Genomic DNA, 20,960 nt, shown 5'->3' with positions numbered 1-20,960 from the left:
GGCGTCAGAGGTGCTTTCTGGGGAGCGGGGGGGGGGGTGGGGGTGCTCATTTTTCAGCATCCACGCCTCTCGCTCGTTTCTGTGGTGATTGCACTGGGTCGTTCTGTGACTTCTTGGGAAGAGGGTCCCCCTGCGTGACACTGAGTGGTCTGCATGGGAATCGGGCCGGCAACGTCATCGTCGGCTCACCTCGCCTCTTTTTCTTGAGCGATGTTGCTTGTACGTTGCGTTCTTTGAACATCGCAACTGGGAAGCAGGTGGGTGGCTTCGTACAGCTGGCTGCTGTCGTGTATTAAGCCCCCGCTTTGTGCCAGCATTTCGCACGGTCCGCGGGCCTCGCCACAGCCTGGGAGTGTAGGGACGAGGAAGCGCGTTTCACACATGGGTAGACTGAGGCCCAGAGATTTAGCCGCCAGGCAGAACCACGTGGAATTGCTATTCTCGCGGGTCAAAAATGATGTGATGTATTGGCAGCTTTGTATGGTTCGACCTAATCACAGAATTATTTTTCACAAACATAGAAAAAAAAAAATGGTCCCGAGGAAATAATCGTATTTCTTCTGACCCAAATATTACCCAGAAGGACACTTAAAAAATCGGGGCTACGTGCACTCTGCGGAGCACTTCACCGTACGGTTCATCCAGATTTCACAACCGCCTTAGGAGGGAGGTGCTATTGGCATCATTCTCCTTCTACAGAGGGGGAAAGTGAGGCACAGAGAAGGTAAGTAGCGTGTGCGAGGCCACATCCCCAGGAAGCGGCAGGAACAGAATTTGGACGCAAGCAGCCTGGGCCCAGGGTCTGAGCTCTTAGGCCCATGCGCGTTATTCTCTCGCGTCCCAGGTAGGATAAGGTGCTTTTTTCTCGAGTCAGCGGGATTCGGGCGAGCCGGGAAGGGAGGGCCTTCTGGAGCACCTCGGGGGGTCTGTGCTAGGCGCCCTGTGCACCGTGTCACGGAATTGTCACGGCAGCCCTCTGATGTCCTCAGCATCGCCCCGTTTCACAGACAAGGGAAGCCCGGCTGGGAGAGGTGACGGAAGTGATAGGCAGAAAGCGATGGGGCGAGATTTCACACGTCCCGGGGCCTGGGTGTGACTGCAGAGCCCTGTCCATCCTTGTCCTTGTCCTTGTCCTTGTCCTCAGGGATCCAGTTTCCTTCCAGAAAGCGTCCGCTTCCCGCTTTCGCTCTCTTGAGATCAGGCGCTGGCCACACTGTGCAGTGCTCTCGACTCACAGGGAGGAGGACGCCTCTCGGGTTGGGGCCGGGGTCGCCAGGAGGATCTCCTTTCGATTATGTGGTCACCGTGGGAGGGAGCAAAGATGATGCCTCGCTGGGGATTTTAACCCCCTCAGTTTATATTTATCTGCGGTCATTTCATGGCTGAAAAGGAACGGCTCAGAGTTGGCCCTCGGTTGCTCCCTTCCAATCTCCGTGGTGCGAAGCCCGCAGATTCCCAGAGGGGCCTCTCTCGCAGAGACAAAGGCCAGGAACCGCAGCGCCTGCCTCTTCTCCAGCCCTGTGGCCACGCTTGAATATCTGATTGACAAAGTGAGGAGTCTGGAGGGAAGCATCCTCTACAGCTCAGGTGCCAGTAGAAGTTGCTAGCAAGAAGAATATAGATTTTTTAATGCTGATTTTTTAAAATGCTGATTTAATTAACATTGTAGTTTTGAGATAATTGTAGAGTCACATGTAGTGGGAAGAAACAGTACAGAGCTCTCATGTACCCTCCACTCAGTGTTTCCCAATGTTAATCTCTCTCTTTTTTTAATGTTTATTTTTGAAAGAGAGAGCGCGAGTGAGCAAGTTTGAGAGCATGAGCAGGGGAGGGACAAAGAGAGAGAGGGGGACAGAGGATCCGAAGCGGGCTCTGTGCTGACAGCAGAGATCATGACCTGAGCTGAAGTTAGATGCCTCACCGACTAAGCCACCCAGGTGGCCCCCAGTGGTAACATCTTGCAAAACTATAGTACGGCTATCACCGTGGTGATACAGTCAAGATAGGAATTGTTCCATTCCTGCAAGGAGCCCTTACGTTTCTCTTTCGGGGACACAGCTCCTGCTGTCCACTCTTGTCCCCCCATCCCTGGGTCCCCACAATCCAATCATGGGTCTGTTATCCCGTTCTATAATTTTGTTGATTCACAAGTGTTTTATAAATGTCATCATACAGATCTCTTACATATTTTTTTCTCATGTTTGTTTATTTCTGAGACAGAGCATAAGCAGGGGAAGGTCAGAGAGAGAGGGAGACACAGAATCCGAAGCAGGCTCCAGGCTCCGAGCTGTTACCACAGACCCCGACGTGGGGCTCAAACCCACAAACTGTGAGATCATGACCTGAGCTGAAGTCCGTCACTCACCCGACTGAGCCACCCAGGTGCCCCCAGATCATGATCTCTTGAGGTTGGCTCCCTCACCGTGCCCACTTAGCACGATTCCCTGGGGATTCACTTGGCTGTTTTGAGTATCAGTAGTTCGTTCCTTTTTATTGTGGAGTTACCTTGCAGGCTAGGGATGTACAGCAATTTATTTGACATTAACCTGTGAAAGGATATCTGAATTGTTTCCAGTTTTTGGCTGTTATGACTAAAGCTAGTGTTAACATTTGTGCACATTAGTGTAACATTTTTGTGTAAACATGAATTTTAACTTCTTTATTTAATTTCTTTCTTTCTTTATTTTTTATGTTAGAAAGGGAGAAGGGGAGAGGGGCAGAGGGGGGGAGAGAGAGAGAATCCCAAGCAGACTCCACGCTCGGTTCCGAGCCCCACGTGGGGCTCCATCCGGTGATCCCAGGATCACGACCCGAGCCGAAATCAAGAGTCAGATGCTCAACCGACCGAGCCACCCAGGCGCCCCTTTTTCATCTTCTTAATAGGGTCTTTTGCAGAGCCAAACTTGTAAATTAAAAAAAAAATTTTTTTAATGTTTTTATTTATTTTTGAGACAGAGGGAGACAGAGCATGAGCAGGGGAGGGGCGGAGAGAGGGGGAGACACAGAATCCGAAGCAGGCTCCAGGCTCTGAGCTGTCAGCACAGAGCCCAACTCGTGGCTCAAACTCACAGACTGTGAGATCACGACCTGAACGGAAGTCGGACGCTCAACCGACTGAGCCACCCAGGCACCCCCAAACTTTTAAATTTTGATGAAATCCAGCGTATCAATGTGTCATTAAAAAAAATTTTTTTTTTAACATTTATTTATTTTTTAAGAGACAGAGCATGAGCAGGGAGGGACAGAGAGAGAGGGAAACACAGAATCCGAAGCAGGTTTCAGGCTCCGAGCTGCCAGCACAGAGCCCGACGCGGGGCTCAAACCCACGAACCGTGAGGTCATGACCTGAGCCGAAGTCGGGCGCTCAACCGACTGAGCCACCCAGGCTCCCCTATCTGTATATCATTTTAAGGATTGTGCTTATGGTGTCAAATCTAAACGCTCTTTGCCTTGCCCTAAATCGTGAAGATGTTCAGCTGTGGCTTTTGCTTTCCGTTTTATATGTTATGTTTTACACGTAAGTCAGCGCTCCACGTTGAGTTGTATCAGGTGTGAAGGTTTAGGGCAAGATTCATTTCTTCGCCTGCGGGTATCCAATTGTACCAGTACTGTTTGTGGAGAAGGCTGTCTTCCACTGAATTGCTTTCGTACTCATTTAAGATTTCAAGAATTGGTGCTTTTTATTACCCAAATTATTTGGGCCACAAAAGGGCCTAAAGTTTGCGCAAAAAATTTGAGATACGATACAATTTTAGGCTTCAAGAGATCCCTAAGGACAGTTCAGCTCAGGAACACTGTAGGTCCGGACTTCCTGGCAGTTAGGTGGGGGCGTGAGTCATGGCACAGGGAATCTGGGCGGGTGGTGGGAGGCTGATGTCCTGGGGAGTTTTGTGCAGCTGGGCGGCCTTCCTCTCCAGGGAGGGGTGGTGACGCTGGGTGTCCTGGGTCAATCTGGGGCACGCTGACCTTGGGGGTGGAGTTGGCCTTGTGGTAGGCATGGGCATGACCGGGTTAGGCTCCCACTTTGTCTTCTGTGTCAACTGCAGCCCTGCCTGGTCTCCGACTGATTTCAGCTGTCAGCTTCTGTGAGGTCTCCTGGCCTCCCCCTGTGGCTTCCAGCAGCTGGCTGTTCGAATCCCAGGGTGCAGGACACAGCAGAACTCAAGTGCGGCTTTGGAAGTGTGAGTGCACATATTTAAAAAAAAATGCTGTTACTGTTTAAAAATGTTTTCTGTTACACAAACGTGTTCATTGGAGAGGAGGTAGCTAGCACGGTTAAACAGCATTTATCTGTAATCCCCAGGCCCCAAGGTAATCCCTGTAAACACAAAAGTATTCATTTTGGAAGGAAGATTATAATAGTCATTGTTATTTTTGCTCATTTCTTTCAAAAGCTCCAGTCTCCAGCTGGGCCATAAAGACACAGAGCTGGTTTGGAAAAAGAGAGAGAAAAAAATTGTTTTCTCGTTGGCTGGAAGTGGAGAGTTGTGACATTGCTGACCACAGGCCCACGTGGCCCATGTGGGGTGCCGTGGTCAGCGGGGGGTGGGGGGCACGCGGCCCTGCCAGAAGGTGGGCGCAGGGGGGCCGGCTGCAGCCAGGACTGCGAGAATGATCTTTTGTTTCCACTGTTCAGCTGTCCAGGATGACGGCTGAGGACGTCTCGTGTCTAAACACTGCTATCTGCCTCTGTCCTTTGCCCCGAGGGTCTAACGGGTCTCCCCACAGGGAACCCCGGAGAGCCGGGTTTCCATCATGCTATGAATTCCAGGCAAGAGCTGATCAGTCGTATTTGCCTCGACCATTTACCTCGGTCTCTCTGTTTTGTTCAGAGGGAAATTGGTCTACTTAGCCGATGAAAACACTAGAAAACCTTTTCTCTCACATTTCAAATGTTATACGAGTTAACTGCAGAAAAACGTATAAAACACAGACAGGTGCAAAACAGAAAACTAATTCCTCCACCTAGAAATAAGTTCTTGTTTTAAAAAAAATATTAAAATACATTTTTTTAATGTTTATTTATTTTTGAGACAGAGACAGAGAGGGACAGAGAGCAGGGGAAGGGCAGAGAGGGAGACACAGACTCTGAAGAAGGCTCCAGACTCTGAGCTGTCAGCACAGAGTCCCATGGGGGACTCGAACCCGTGAACCGTGAGATCACGACTTGAGCTGAAGTCCGTCACTTAATCGACCGAACCACCCAGGCACCCCTGTTTATTTTTATTAAAAAAAAATATTATTTATTTATTTTTGAGAGAGAGAGGGAGGGAGAGAGGGAGAGTGAGCAGGGGAGGGGCAGAGAGAGAGAGGGAGACACAGAATGCGAAGCAGGCTCCAGGCTCTGAGCTGTCAGCACAGAGCCCAACACTGGGCTTGAACTCACGGACCGTGAGATAATGGCCTGAGCCGAAGTTGGACGCTTAACTGACTGAGCCACCCAGGTGCCCCATAAGTTCTTGTTTTTTTAAGTGTATATGTATATAATAGACGTATTACCCAGACTATCATATATTATACATGTGATTTTCCTGTAGATGTACAAGGAAACTTTAAGCAGGTCATTACTGCAAATATCCTTCCCCACAAATTTTGATAGTCGTGTGCTATCATAATCCCTTTTTGCATAATTTCTTTGCATTGTAGAAACATTGCTTTAAAAAAATTAAAATGGTACGGTTGCCTTTTCTGGTTAGTAAAGAATTGTTGCCGTAGCTAAAAATGATCTGCTTTGCTAACAGGAATGTTTCAAAAGTATCATTCAAGTAACATATTGTTACTTTATTAGTTAAAGCGGTTTTGGCCGCAGAGAAAAGGGAACCCTGAGATTTGCAGAGTTTTGTGGAGCCGTTCCGGGGCACTTGATGTCTTCAGGGCAGGGAGTGGATGCTGGTCAGACTTCTGCCCCCCACAGGGCCCCTCTCTGGGAGAGGTCTGACCAAGGGAGACAGCAGGCAGGTCCCCGGCACATTTTCCCTAGGCCGGCTTTTGGCTAAGAAACAAGAGAAGGTGTAGAGAGTTCTGGCAAGCTGCCGTTGGATTTCTGTGCGAGCCCGAGATGCCCGAAGAAGGAACAGTGGGCGAGCTGCCAGTTCACTCCCCATCTTCAGCTGTGATGTGACTCGGGCTGGGCCGGAGGTCCCATCTGAGAGTCACAGATCCTGCGGGGACGAGCTCTGCCTTTGTGCCGTGATACCGTCACACGTCACGGGTGCCTCCCCGCCCTGCTCGCCCAGCTCCTGGAGGGCGGGCACCAGGGCTCCCTCATCCCGGCACCTGCTGGACCGAGCAGGGCGCCCCGGCCTCCTGGAATCGGCCAATGAGCTTGTTTGGGTTTTTCATGAAGGGACCCTGTTTAATCAGCGGTGCGCCCTGCCGACTTCGCGTTTATTCGTCTACGTCCTGAGCATCTTTGAGTAAATTGCCGCAGGGGTGACGAGGGGCAAAAGGATGTGCCTTGGGCGGTGGGGTGGGCATCTCAGTTCTTGGGGAGCGGGATTCTTTCCATGATGGGGTGTCCAGCACTTTAAGACGTTTCCTGTTTCTCTCCGTATTCCTATGACCCGGTTCCCTCTAGACGGAAGGTGGTTTTAGGTTCTATTTTGCAATACGCTTTTTAGGAAGATAATCTTGAGATGTGTCCACCTGCAGACGCGTAAGTGCCTACTTCTTGCCAGGTCGCTGCTTTTTATCTTCAGGAATCCTACTCCCAGGGCCCCCTTTTTATTTCTGTTTGCGCCGGCCTGATTTTTAACTTGTCAGAGCCCGGATTTCTGTTTACGTGCACAGAACTGGGACAACACGGAGCCTTGCTCAGTTCGTTTTTGTGCTCCTTGAATAAAGGCAGCGATTACACTTAGGAAAATATTTACCGACCACGCACCTCGGACCAGATACTCCGTCTCTCCACCTACGTTGTTATCTTCATCTAGTGAAGGCACATAGGAGGCCGAGCGAGTGCATAATTATTGTAACAAGCCCGCGAGGCAAGCCGTATCGTCTCCGTCTCATAGTTGAGGGACGGAGGCCGCGAAAGCCACGCTGATGGGGTCATGCAGGGGGAGGGGTGCGGCTGGCGTTCACACTGATGCCTGTCCGGAGTCAAGGCTGTGTTGGTGCCCCCGGGCTGTCCTACTTCATTGCCAGTGATGGAAGAGAAGGGGCTACGGCAGACGTTGATTGGCGACGAGGACCGGTTTTCAGAGGATGGTCGTGTGGGCACAGGAGATGCTACCCTCCCTGCCTTAGCACCCCCGCTTTGGATACGGGTTCCTCGTGTGCCCTAGGTCAGAGATGACCTCCCCAGTCCAGATACCCTTATGGTTTTAAGATGTCTGGAAGACATCATTTACCTTTCCATGGGTTTCCTTAGAAATTCTAGTGGCCAGTTTTTGTGGGGAAAACAGAACTTAAAAAAAAAAAAAAGGATAGTGGCATTTCGGGTGACTTTGGGGGAAAGAGCGCCTGAAAGCCGGTGGCAGATTCCCGATGTGGCAGAAACAGAGAGTCACCAGAGAGCCAGGAAATGTGAGTCGGTTTAGCAGGTGCTGCTGTCCATTATCTGGAAATTCTCTTTGGATCTTGACATGTTTCACCGGAGTAACCGTAACATTTCCTTCCAGCTTTTAATTTTGATTTGGTGTTATTTTTGTGATGATGACACATTGAAAACATTTCCAACTCTCTATTATTTTTCACACGTTTAGAGAAAGGTACACCCACATCAAGAGGGTGATCAATAATAGACAAAGCGCCAGAATATTGATCCTGTCCTTGAAATCTGGTAGTAACAAATCAATAAATGGTAACAAATGGCGACAATGTTCGCACTTGCTTGCACACAGATACTGGAAGAAAAGTTATAGGAAAGTACGCCTCAATAGCTATGGAATCAGGGAAGATGATTACGCTCGGTGTTGGCAGACCTTCAGGGGTGGTGCAGGGAGACAGTGATTTGCTCACAGTCCTACAATGAGAAAGTGACAGGCTGGCATTAAAGGGATCACTTTTTAACCTTTTTTTAAATTTTTTTTCTGGGGGGGGGCAGGGGGAGGGGCAGAGGGAGAGAGAGAATCCCAAGCAGGCTCCACGGTGGGGCTCTGACGTGGGGCTCTGTCCCACGGCTGTGAGATCATGATCTGAGCAGAAATCAAGTAGGACTCTTAGCCGACTGAGGCACCCAGGGGCCCCTCGCTCTTTACTTTTATTTGTTTCTAATTTTTGCTGGAGTACAGTTGACACGGAACGGGACATTAGTTTCAGGTTGTACGACACAGTGATTCAACGAGCTACTTTATGACCGTGCGATTCCATTACCGTGCTGTTGACTGTGTTCCCAATATCCTTTCGTCCCCATGACTTCCTTTTTCCGTAACTGGAGGCCTGTGTCTACTGTCTCCTGCCTTCATTTTGCTATCTTGGGCTCCTGGCAATTATCGGTCTGTTCTCAGTGTTTAAAGGTCTGATTCTGCTGTTTTGTTTGTTTAATTCACTTGTTTTTAAAAAAATATCTATAACATGTATTCATTTTTGGGAGACAGAGCACAAGAGGGGAGGGCAGAGAGAGAAGGAGACAGAATCCGAAGCAGGCTCCAGGCTCTGAGCTGTCGGCACAGAGCCGGACGCGGGGCTCGAACCCACAAGCCGTGAGATCATGACCTGAAGTCAGACGCTTAACTGACTGAGCCACCCAGGTGCCCCTGTGTTTTAGGCTCCACATATGAGTGAAATTGAACGGTAATTGTCTTTCTCTGTCTGACTTACTTCACTTAGCATAATAGACCCTCTAGGTCCCTGCATGTTGTCACAGACGGCAAGATCTCATCCTTTTTAATGTGAAGGCATCACGTTTGTTTATTGTTATGACAAATATTTGTTTAGCAGCCGTACTGTGTCAGGTACCAGGGACAGACTGGTGAGCCAAACGCACACGGCCCCTGTGTGCACAGGAGTGCCGTTGAGTGGGGGAGAGAGACTATCAGATGACCCCTGAGTGGGCAAGGAGGAATGTCCTTAGGTGGGAAGAGAGTTCCAGGAGAGTAGCACAGCCTGATGTAGACTGGGACGTGATCCGGAGATAGTTGGCAGTAACCGTGAGGCTGTGGGGGAGGGCGGTTTGTCCTGACCTGGGAAACTGTGAGCATCCAAGGGCACGGCCCGTGCGGCAGGTGCCTGCAGGAGGCAGAGGGGTGCGGCCAGGTGGGGGCCTGCCCAGGCGGACCTCTCAGGGTTTGTTAAAGGGTGAGAGAATCTCACTGCAAAGCAATGGGAAGCTGCTGTCGGGGTTGAAGAGGGTGGGTGGGAGTGGGGTGGGTGGTCGGGTTAGCGGTCTGCCTCCCAAGCTGCCTCTGGAAACCTGATGCTCCCTGTGAAGCTTCCTTCCCGGCCTTTGACTGTCCAGCCGGTGGTTTTCTAAGCTGGCTGGCAGGTGGCCTTCCTGGGTCCCCCCCCAGTCAAGATTTATACACGGGTAGGAGTCAGTATAAGCTTTTCTGGGCCTTAGCCGTGACTGGCGTTTCCTTCGTGTCTTTCCTCGATTTGCCAGATTCGTAGCATTGCAAGAATTTGAGGCACTGAGGGCCGTTCATGGGGTGACCTCCTTCTCTTGCTTATCCACGCGCTCCCCATTTGGAAGTCTGGCAGAGTCCTCGTCTCCTTTGGTTTTTTTAATTTTATTTTTTACTTTTTAAGATTTTACATCCGAATTAGCATATTGTGCCACAGTGATTTCAGGGGTAGATTCCTTAGTGCTCCTCCCCCATGTAGCCCGTCCCCCCTCCCACACCCCCTCCTGTAACCCTCAGTGTGTTCTCCATATTTACGAGTCTCTTCTGTTTTGTCCCCCTCCCTGTTTTTATATTATTTTTGTTTCCCTTGTGGTCATCTGTTTTGTCTCTTAAAGTCCTCACATGAGTGAAGTCGTATGATTTTTGTCTTTCTCTAATTTCGCTTAGCATAACACCCTCCAGTTCCATCCACGTAGTCGCAAAGGGCAGCATTTCATTCTTTTTGACTGCTGAGTAATACTCCATTGTGTGTGTGTGTGTGTGTGTGTGTGTGTGTGTGTGTGTGTGTGTTCATCCATGAGGGACATTTGGGCTCTTTCCAGACTTTGGCTATTGTGGATAGTGCTGCTATAAACATGGGGGTGCATGTGTCCCTTCAAAACAGCACACCTACATCCCGTGGATAAATGCCTAGTAGTGCAATTGCTGGGTCATAGGGCGGTTCTATTTTTAGTTTTTTGAGGACCCTCCATCCTGTTTTCCAGAGTGGCTGCACCAGCTTGCATTCCCAAGAGTCCGAGTCTTCTAAGAAACCCTCCCTGTGTTTGCAGACATTCTCTGATCTCTTTTGTCTCCTCTGTTTGAAGCTTATCGTTCAGACTACAGAAGCAGGGGGAAGGGTATCAAGGTAAAGCACTGAGGCGGGCAGGCCTAAGTCCTTGCTGGCCGAGCAGGAAGGGTCTGCTTTTCACTCCCCAGCTCTGCACACTTCCGTGACCCAGGGCACCTGGCAAGCACCTGATACGTTACACACGCATCCGGAGAAAAGCCAAGGACTGCTCCTTCCTTTGCCTTCCTGCCTTTCATAGATGCTGGAATTGACTTCAGACTTTCTGACTCTCCATCCACTCTGCCAGCCCCTCGGGTGAGAGAGAACGCCCGTTTCCTCCCCTCTTCCCTCCCTCTGTTGTGGGTGGGGGACTGGGGGTTGGGGGAGGGGAGGCATCTGTGCAGTGCCCCAGGAGGGGCAGGCCGGGATTCCCTTGCACGAGCAGAGACAAATGAGGCCACACATCATTCACGTCCTGAGTCCTGCTCTCAGACGAGTCACAGCGGCTTGATCTTTGGGCACAGATGTCTTCTCAAGGCTATCGAGTGGATGCGTGATTGCAAGATACATACCTGCGTCCTCACCTTTGGGGTCACTTGGTGGACTAGATGCATTTCGTCCTGAGAAGGCCGAGTAGGAGAGGCTTGTGGGCTCACATGTAATGGCCCCACTGTCTCCCAAGCCTGGGTTTGCTGGGGTGGGTTTAGAAGTAAATAAAAATGTTCCCCGGAGGTGTGAGCATGTGCACTGGGTGCCTATACATGCAAGAAAATGTTTTCTGAAAATGTAACATGAACACGTGTTGCTGTGGATTTTCTTCCATATTTGATTCCTTAGTTTGGCACAGTTGGGAATCTGGGGTTAGGTGGGATTTAGTCGCCGACTTCCTGGGCCTCTTTGGGTGGGAATTCTGTCACCTGGAAGATGAGGGTGAGACTGGGAGGTTGGGGGTCCCGCTCAGCGCTGCCGTCCTCTGGCCCAGCGGTAGTGTTTCCTGTCGCAGTGCATCAGCTAGTGCGTTCCTCCTTCAGTCTTGCTTGGGTGTAGACGGTGGGGTTTCCTATCGTTGAGAAGCGTGGTTTGGGATGGGGGCGGGACGCATAAGCAGGTAGTTAACACGGAGCCGAGCAGAGGGGGGGAGTGGCCACGCTGTGCGCAGAAGCTTTGTGCCAGTGGACCAAGGGGCACCAGCCACGCTTTCTCATCAGTAAGGCCAGTGCAGGTAGCCGCTGCCCAGGCCCATGAATCAAAGCTTCTCTTCCCATGATTGACCTCCTGGGCAGTCCTTTCCGCACACCCTTCCCGATCAATGGTGTTTTGTTAATTGCGTGATGGGAAACCCACGGTGGCAAATGGACAACACTAAGGGTTTTGCTGGTGTATTATGTTTTCACCAGACCAGACGCCTTTGCAAGTGGTTAAGAATTGGGGGCGGCTTTGTCCACAGGAGATGAAGCCCTCCTCTCTCCTCCCTTCATTTATTAAAAGTTTGTTATGCTTAAGCATTGGGATATCTGGTGGCCAGGAAAAAAAGAATAAGGCCTGATCTTGCAGTAGAAGGAGGTAAGATACCACAAAGGTATCGTGGGAATGCAGGAGTGAGGAGCGCTTTTGGCTGGAAGTGTCATGGAGAGTTTCATGGAGGAAGGTCATCTGAGTTAGCACTTTATTTTCTTTTGTTTTCATTTTTTAAAGTTTATTTATTTTGAGAGGGAGAGAAAGTGTGAGCAGGGAAGGGGCGGGGAGAGAGAGAGAGAGAGAGAGAGAGAGAGAGAGAGAGAGAGAGAGAGAGAGGATCCCAAGCAGGCTCTGTGCTTGAACCCATGAAACTTGAGATCATGACCTGAACCAAAGTCTGATGCTTAACTGACGGAGACACCTGGGTGCCCCCTGAGTTAGCACTTTAAGTTAGCACTTGGGACAGGTGAAGAGAAACACACATTCCCCATGGAGGGAGTTGTACCAGCACACATCTGAAGGTCAAGGTGTTTTGTTTTGTTTTTTCTAAAATTGAATGTTAAGTGAGTATCTTCAGTGTATCTAGTGTCAACGATGATGGAGTCCTCTGGGGTCTCAATTTTCTTTTCTTTTTCTTTTTTCTTTCTTTCTTTCTTTTTTTTTTTAAAGAGAGAGAGAGAGCAAGAGAACAGGGGAGGGGCAGAGAGAGAAGGGGAGAGAGGATCGGAAGCAGGCCCCGCAGTTCAGCGCAGAGCCTGATGCGGGGCTTGAACCCGTGAACCATGAGATCGTGGCCTGAGCCGAAGGCAGACACTTAACCGACTGAGCCACCCAGGCATGGGGTCTCGTTCTCCTATACAAATGAGGTGGTGAGAGTCGGTGACTATGACCACGTCCCCCTCGGGCAGCTGTTGGGTCTCCGATGAGCAAATGGAGACAGAGCAGGTGGAACCAGGATGAGGCCGGCCCTGCTGTGGCTGCTGCTGCCACCGCCGCCTCCTGGGCATCTGGTTGTTGACAGGTGCCCGGCACAGCGCTGAGCACTTTATACCTGCCGCTTCCACTTCCGGCAGAAAGCCTGAGGGCGGGACTTCATCAGCCCTGTTTCACGGATGAGGTCGTGGAGGCCTTGGGGAAGGTTACATAACTGGCTCCAGAATAGAGTACGTGCAGCAGGTTCGAGTCCAGGGCTCCTGCCTCCTCTCCAACCATCCCCCAGGTGTGCAGCCCTTTCCCGACACTCTGGACACACTGCAGTTGCGCTGCGGCCGAGAACTCCCTTGCAGGATCAGAGTTGCGCCCACAGCAGGCGCCCTCTTAACTACAAAGTAGTGATGTCGCCTTCTGCGTTTAAATACACTGATTTCGATACAGAATTACACGATAGTTAATAACCCAGGTAACCAAGGAATGAAAACACCACGTGACTAGTTTTGCCGAGCAGGTAATAGGAGAAGCACTGACATTTCCTCACTGGAGGGTCTCTGGCACCAGCAACAACGAAACAGGGAGAATAAATAGTAACGACGAAAGCGGCCCTGCAGGGACTGTCTACTCCAGCCTGGCCACGAGATCAGGTGCATTATGTTTGAAATCAAGAAACAATTGGGGCGCCTGGGTGGCTCAGCCGGTTAAGCATCTGACTTCGGCTCAGGTCATGATCTCGCGGTTTGTGGGTTCGAGCCCCGCGTCGGGCTCTGTGCTGACAGCTCGGAGCCTGGAGCCTGCTTCGGATTCTGTGTCTCCCTCTCTTTCTGACCCTCCCCCGTTCATGCTCTGTCTCTCTCTGTCTCAAAAATAAATAAACGTTAAAAAAAAATTAAAAAAAAAAAAGAAACAATTAAAGTGAACCTGCATCGTTTCACTTCTTGCTGTTGTTACTGTTTCCGAGAACTCGTCCGGAACTTGCTGTTCCGGGAAATGGGTATTATTATGGCTGATACAGGAGTCCCGTGGCACCTCCTGCTTCTCAGAGTCCCTCCCCCGCCTCCCCCCTCCACCCCCCACCCCCCGCCCCGCGGCCCCCGAGGTCCCCACCAAACCTGTCCTGCCCCTCCACTAGGCGGGGATCCCCAGACCACGGAATTTGGGAACTGTTGCTGCTGTTGCCGAACTGGCCTTGGGGTGGAGGAGCAAACGTCTGTTTCGTGCTCTCCTGAATTACTTCAGGTGGGGATTCTGGTCTCTCCCTAGTTCTGTAAGTCATCTAAACCTGGGTTGTGTTGCTTTACCATAACGTGTGGAAGAAACGATCCCTGGAGGCATTTCTAACCTGGAAGGCACCAAACTGCATAGTGGATGTCATTGTTTCCAGAGGCTTCTAGCCCACTTTCCTAGTGTAGGAGGTCTCCAGGCCTGTGCCCACCGTGGCCCCAATGCCGCGTACCAGGCTCTTTGTGCCCACTTTCCATCACGAGATCTTCCTTCTCCAGGGACCCTCGGCAGCTGGAATTTCTGATTCTTTCCGGGGAGAAACCTCAGCCCTTTCAACCAGGGCTGGCCTTGCCCCACAGCCGCCCCTCCCCACCCCATGCATCTGGGACACAGGAGTGTGACCCTGGAGTGTTTCCCGGAGCTCATTTGCTAGCACAGCCGTACCCTACCGGCTCTTCAGCGGCCACACAAGCGGCCTCCCCTCTGCCCTGCATGTGGCCCAGGGAAGGCTGGCTTCACATCCTTCCTGACGTCTCTGGATTGCCACACCGGCTTCTGCGTGGTAGTCAGCCAAACAAGAACACGCACAGTCCTTTCAGGAACAAACAGTCACCGTCCGGGACAGCGTAGTCTAAACCTATGCTTAGAGCGAAAGCAAAGAAAACAAAAGAAAACAAAACATCATCTTGGAGCCAATATAAACCAGAGAGATGTGGCCTCAACCATGTCGAAGACGATGTTTTTCCAGAGCCAGTCGTTGCTGGAACAGTCTCCCGCCTGCCCCCTGCCTGCCGGGAATGCCCTCGGGGGTGTCTCCTGGAGCACAGAGCACCTGGAAACTCGGTCCAGACCGACTGACCGCTGACTTGCCAGAAATGACCACTTGCCCCTAAATCCCGGAGCCCCCGGGCCAAATCTACCTTTTCTCTTTTTTCGGCCTTCTATCATGGAAAATTGTCAACGTACACAAAGAAGAATTCTCATAACGAGCCTCCACATAAGCATTTCGCATCTCAAAAAAAAATGAGCAACCCGTGGAAATCCTGTTGTGTCTATCCCACTGTGCCTCAAACAGCTTTCTTTTCCCTGCTGGGTTATTGTAAGGCAAATGCCAGATACGGGGTTGCATCCAAACGAACTTCCGAACTTCCGAACTTCCGCGGTGGAGCAGTGGAGTGTGTGTGGTCAGTGGCTTTGTGATAGGGTTGTAAGGTGACCGTGGCAGCCACCCTCGTGAGCACCACGTGACACACGAACTTGTTGAGTCGCTGGGTTTTCACACCTGAAACGAATGCCACGTTGCGTGTCGACACAATTCAGTTCCACCCAACCTCAATTACCAGAAACAAAACAAAACACAACAAAACCAACCGGAAAGTACTTTTGCGGGTGTCTCTAAAGGGATTCTCTTTTTCAAGAAGCCATGACCACACCTAAAGAAGAAATTAACAGTAATTCCTTACGATCAGAACTGTCCAATTAGGATTCGGTTTCCCCGGATGTATCTTTAGGGTGTTTTTGCAGTCGGTTTGCTTGTTGGAATCAGGATCCAAACAAGGGCCGTATGTTGCAATTTATTGAAAAGTCCTTATCTTAGGAAGATAAGTTCTTCCTTTGTTATTATTTGTGTCTCCTTGCCATTTATTTGTTGAGAACACCAGGTCATTTGTCTCTTGCAGTCCCCCGCTTTCCGGATTTATCGATTGCATCCGCGGGCTGCTGTTTAATATCTACCTTTCCCTCTGTGTGTGCAGTAAATTGATAGCTTGATGCAGAGGTCCAGTGTTTGGCCAGAGATGTCCAAGTGATGATTTGGACCTTATCTTGCATCACCACGGAAGGCACCTCGGGTCTGGTTGTCCCCCTCTGTGATGTTGGGATCAGCCCACGGGTCCAATGGGTCCAGGCATCGTGAGCCTGATCTATCCATTTAAAAACTCCCCATCAGCCTTTCAGCACTGGATTTAGCCACTGCTGATGGTCACAGCTAAGATCCTGATTTCATTAGGGGCTGCAAAATGATGATACCCTGATTTATAATTCCTTCTTCACGTAGTTGCCAGCATTCTTTTTAATTTATTTTGTTTTAAAAAATTTGTTCATGCTTACTTACCTATTTTGAGAGAGAGAACGTGAACGGGAGGGGGGCAGAGAGAGAGAGGGAGAGAGAGAATCCCAAACTGGCTCCGCGCTGGCTGTGCTGAGCCTGATGGGGGGCTCGAACGCACAAAGCGCGAGATGGTGACCTGAGCTGAAGTCACGAGTCGGACGCTGAACCGACTCAGCCACCCGGCCACCCAGCTGCTGGCCTTCTTACGGAGGACTTTCTCTCATCACTCTTTGGCTGCTCTACAATACAGTTTAGGTGGGAGAAGCAGGGAAAATGTTTGGCTCCTTCTCTTTATCCACCAGGTTTCAGAATAATGGGTTTGTTCCCAGCATCCTCCAGAGTTGACCAGGGAGGGTCGTTGTTGTGTTTTTAATGAACGTATGGGTTGTTAACACATTCAGAGGGCCCCGTTCGGTGAAGTGATGATTGTTTTTGGTGCTCGTAGTGCCCACCTCTGGCCAGTGGCATCCCCTCGAGTTGGCTCCTGTAAGCTGGGCCTCAGCGTGAAGCCCAGGCTCACCTCCTCCCATGGTCTCTTTGAGAACAAAGCTTTTCCCTGTGAATGGCCTTGGGGAGCCAGACTTTGGTGAAGGTCATTCTCTGTCCACGTCCATCCAGCATTTTTGCAGAGGTCATAGCCTTTCTGGCGTTACACCATCATCCCTATCTGAGCTGAGGCTCAAAGAAAGTCGAGTCTTCCCCCCCACCCCCAAGGCGACATAGCCAGAAAAGGCAGAACTGGGGATCCAACCCAGGCACATTGGCTCTACGTCCCTGAAAACCAATGAGGGGGTGGGGATGGGGCAGGGGATGGCGTTCCAGGTGGACGACTGTGAACTCAGGGCAAGGTTGGCTCGAACTAGGGTGGATTTGGGGGTGGGGGTGCGGGATGAGCACAGCACCTGCTTCTCATGCCGCCTTTGTTCCCAGGACTCTCCACTGCTGTGCTGCCTCCTCCTTCTGCGTGGACTCGCCTGCTCCCTTCCACCCCGAGACAGCTTCTTGGGGACAGGGACCATTCCTAATGAAACAGCAGACCCACATGTGGTCCAGAACAGACACTCCTCATAGATACATCGATACTTGGGTGGGTACCCCCAACCGTGAGCTGGGGGAGTAACAGTAGTCCTGTTTCTTAGGGGTGTCATGGGGATTAAATGAGATAATACACCCCAGGTGCATGCCCAGTTCCCGGCGCACCGCTAGGACCTCTGTGGGTGTGACCACCATCACCGCCGGTGAGACTTTCCTCGCTGCCCGTCACTTTGCCCTCTGTGTCCCTAGAAAAGCATCTTGGTTCAGTCTCACGTGCTCTGTTACGAGGTGACTCCCAGCCCGCAGCTGGTGACGTTTCCACAGCACAAGGTGGTGGAGTTACCCTCGGAACCGGTGCCAGAAATGCGAAGCCTTTTTAAAATTTTTTTAAAATTTTTAATCGAGGTGAAATTTATATAACATACAGTTAACCATTTAAAAGTGAAAATTTTAGCGGCATTTAGTACATTCGCAATTCTGTGCCGTTGTCACCTCTAACAATGCTGTCTCTGGATTCTTTTTAACGTTCAAATGCTGTGGGAGGAGCACCAGTTCTAAATCTCTATGAGATTTAATTCTATCCGACTTAGATTGTTATGTTTTTTTTGTATTTGTTCTTCCCACATTTTTTTGTTTTCTTCCTAAGGTGGTTGACCACACCCTGCTTTGCCACCACCTCAGCAAATGACATTCTGGCCACAATACGGGGCCTCGAGGCCACGCTCCCTTTTTTCTAGGTGCTCTGTCGACCACTGGTCTCTGTGGAAGAACTCGTTTCTTAGGACCATCATTTAATTTCGTAGAACTCGAAGAAAGAAATCATAACTTTTCTGGGGCTGAAGTAGTAAATCAGAGAAGCAACTCTTTTCCTATAAAGAAAAACTAATTCACTCAACAAATATTTAGGGAGTACTTAACTCCGTGCTATGCCCGGCGCACTTAGTAACGCACTACAAAGATGTGACTGCTGCCAGGATTTTCCTGAAAACATCTGGGGAAGGGGAGGTTTGCATGTTTCCTAAGGCTTGAGAAGAAAATTAGTCTTGTAGGGCTGAGGATTGAGGCACGCTCCGTTTTGGTGGAAGGCACAGTGAGCTTTCCTGGGCTGGGCAGGAGCAAAGCGGTGGGTCCTCTGAGTCCCTTTCCCTGAGACCTCTTACCTCCAGAGGCCACCTAAAGGCTCACAGAAGACAAAGCCGTGCCTCCCACACGCCGGTGCTCAGTGACCCGGCACTAGATCCGAAGGATCCTCTCAAAAGCATGAAAGAAATGCCTCTTCCCAGCAACTCAAGAGACATTTTAGGCAGCCTCGCTGGTTTTATGTTTTATGTAAGTGGACGCGATTTAAGATTTATAGACCAAGACAATCAGGTCAAAGTGACCCGCCTCCTGTTTCTGGAGCTGCCTGGGTAAAGGAACCCAGGGAAGGGCTGTGTGGGGAGATGGTTATAGGTTCTTTTATCAAACCCTCTCCCTGGGACGGGAGACTTTGATAAAGTCAGAGCTTCCCTGGTCTTGAGCTGGAAAGGAAAGTTTAAAACCAGTAGGCTGAATTGGATCAGATTGTTTTCCTGTTATTCATAAATGGGACATTTATATATATTGTTCTAGAAAGCTCTGCAGATTAACCTATTCTCTTTGTTTTTCCAAGGAAGGATGTTTTCGCATCTGTTCTGGTGGGTCCATTGGGGATCCACAGGCTCATCTCCTTGACAGAGAGAGGTGGGCGTCTTTAACTTAGTCCCAGCGTGTGGGGCACCTGGGTGGCTCAGTTGGTTGGGCAGCCAACTTCGGCTTAGGTCATGACCTCACCGCTCGTGAGTTCGATCCCCGCGTCAGGCTCTGTGCTGACAGCGTGGAGCCTGGAGCCTGCTTCAGATTCTGTCTCTCTCTCTCTCTCTCTCTCTCTCTGCCACTCTCCTGCTCACGCTCTGTCTCTTTCTCTCAAAAAAATAAGTAAATGTCAAAAAAAAAAAGTTAAAACTTAGTCCCAGTGTGGGGAGAGTAAGTCTCTATGTCGTTCCTGAGGGATTTCAGTCTAAGAACTGAAGGATGGGCTCCTCAGGGAAGGAGGTCTTAAGCATTTTGGCTGTTGTAATTAATTTTTCCAGGATCGACATTCAAGATCTTTGCCATAATTGGACTCCCTGAATCCCTAGCACAGCCCTGGGCCTCTGGGAAACCTCTTAATCACCCTTCAAGGCCTACTTCCTTCAGGAAGCCTTCCTTAATCTTAGCCACTCTGTTCTGAACTTCTGTAGCGTTGGGTTGGAAGAACCTTGAAGGGCGACTAAGAGGTCCCCCAGGAGCCCATTTCCTGATGACTGTAATTAACTGAGGGTTCTCAGTCTTGCTTTAAAAATATAAGAACATCCATCCATCCATCCATCCATCCATCCATCCATCCATCCATCCATCCATCTACCAACCCATCCATCCATCCATCCATCCATCCATTCATCTATCCATTTGCCCATGTATCTCTCTAACCTTTCATCATCCATTAATCCATCCGTCTGTCCAACCTTTCATCTGCTGATCCATCCACTAACCCACCCACCCACCTGTTCACCCACCCGCACATCCATCCATTTGCCTATCTGCTCATTACTCAATCCCTTATTCAACGTTCTCCAAACAGTATACAGTGTTCCTGGTACTGTGGCCAGTGCTGAGGTAACAGAGGTTGAGTCAGATAGAGACCATGCTGTCAAAGAGCTCAAAGTCTGGGCACGATAAGAGGAAACGTGGTGAGTAGAAAAAATGGTTGAATGCAGACATCGTTATCTTTGTGCCTGGGGCTCTCCAAGAAGATATGAGGTTGTTTCTTTTCTTCTTTTCTTCTTTTTTTCACGTTTATTTATTTTGAGAGACAGAGTGTGTGCAAGCTGGGGAGGGTCAAAGAGAGAAGGAGAGAGAATCCGAAGCAGGCTCCACCCTGTCAGTGCAGAGCCCAACACGGGGCTCGATCCCTCGAACAGAACCAGGAGACCATGACCTGAGCCACCAAGAGCAGTGGCTGCCATCGCCTGTGTAGTGTGTGAGGGCCACGAGGCTGGCAGCATTGCTCTGGGAAGCCCCTTCACCTGGGGACTCTAGGAACAGGGCATGGGGCTTTTCTGACCTTGACTGTTGAGTCAAGACCAAGCTCCTTACCCATCTGGGCCCGCTTATGTTTCCAGCTTTCTTCTCTGCTCATGTGTCTGGAAGGTTCTTTGGTGTGCGCAGTGGCCCAGGGTTACCCAGATGAGCCAGGCTGTGGATTCAGGGGAGGGGTTTGTGTCCTGGAGCGCCTGCTTCCGTGGCCAGGCTTGCCCTTCTTCCTCCCTGCTCCCCCGGCCCGCCATACCTTTGCCTTCCTGCGGGACCTGACTGTTCCCCTTCCCGGGGTGATGCTGGAGTCTTCCTCTGCCTCAAGGCTCTGCTCCTGCCTGGTCCCATCTGGCTCTCCTCCCTAACCCGGGTACCAGCTTTTTTAGGCTGTCTGTGTGACCTCCTCCTTCCCAGCTGAGTGGGGTGTTTTTCCCTAAGTGTTATTTGCTACTGTGCTGTATTTAGCGTCTTCCGTTACTGCTGGGGCTCTTCAAGCCAGCTAATGTGCCTGATGTTAGAGTCAAGCCAGCTAACGTGCCTGATGTTAGAGTGCTCGGTACGTAGAGGGCCCCGAGCAAATTTGTTGGATAAATGAATGGATCACATATCTGTTGGGTTCCAAATTTAAGATGAGAAATGGGTGTGGGGCACCCTAAGTGGCTTAGTCCGTTAAGCGTCCGACTTCAGCTCAGGTCATGGTCTCGCCGTCTATGGGTTCTAGCCCCGCGTGTCGGGCCCCATGCTGACAGCTTGGAGCCTAGATCGTGCTTCGGAT

General features: G+C 50.5%; 1 protein-coding gene across 4 annotated transcripts in view; it reads left to right on the top strand.

The window, feature by feature from the left end:
• The window catches only part of GREB1 (growth regulating estrogen receptor binding 1), a 145,225-nt gene that overhangs the window by 10,969 nt on the left and 113,296 nt on the right, over positions 1-20,960 (top strand). Inside the window, exon 1 of one of the 4 annotated variants that reach the window (XM_045054940.1) lies at positions 3,941-4,181. The exons of the other annotated variants lie outside the window; for them this stretch is intronic. The gene's annotated coding sequence lies outside the window, so the exon portion shown is untranslated. Of the gene's footprint in view, positions 1-3,940; positions 4,182-20,960 lie in introns of those variants that run through there. 4 annotated transcript variants of the gene reach the window in all.

Source organism: Felis catus, chromosome A3 (genome assembly GCF_018350175.1).
Source record: "Felis catus isolate Fca126 chromosome A3, F.catus_Fca126_mat1.0, whole genome shotgun sequence".
Classification (NCBI taxonomy): domain Eukaryota; kingdom Metazoa; phylum Chordata; class Mammalia; order Carnivora; family Felidae; genus Felis; species Felis catus.
This window is presented reverse-complemented; position numbering and strand designations above follow the sequence as displayed.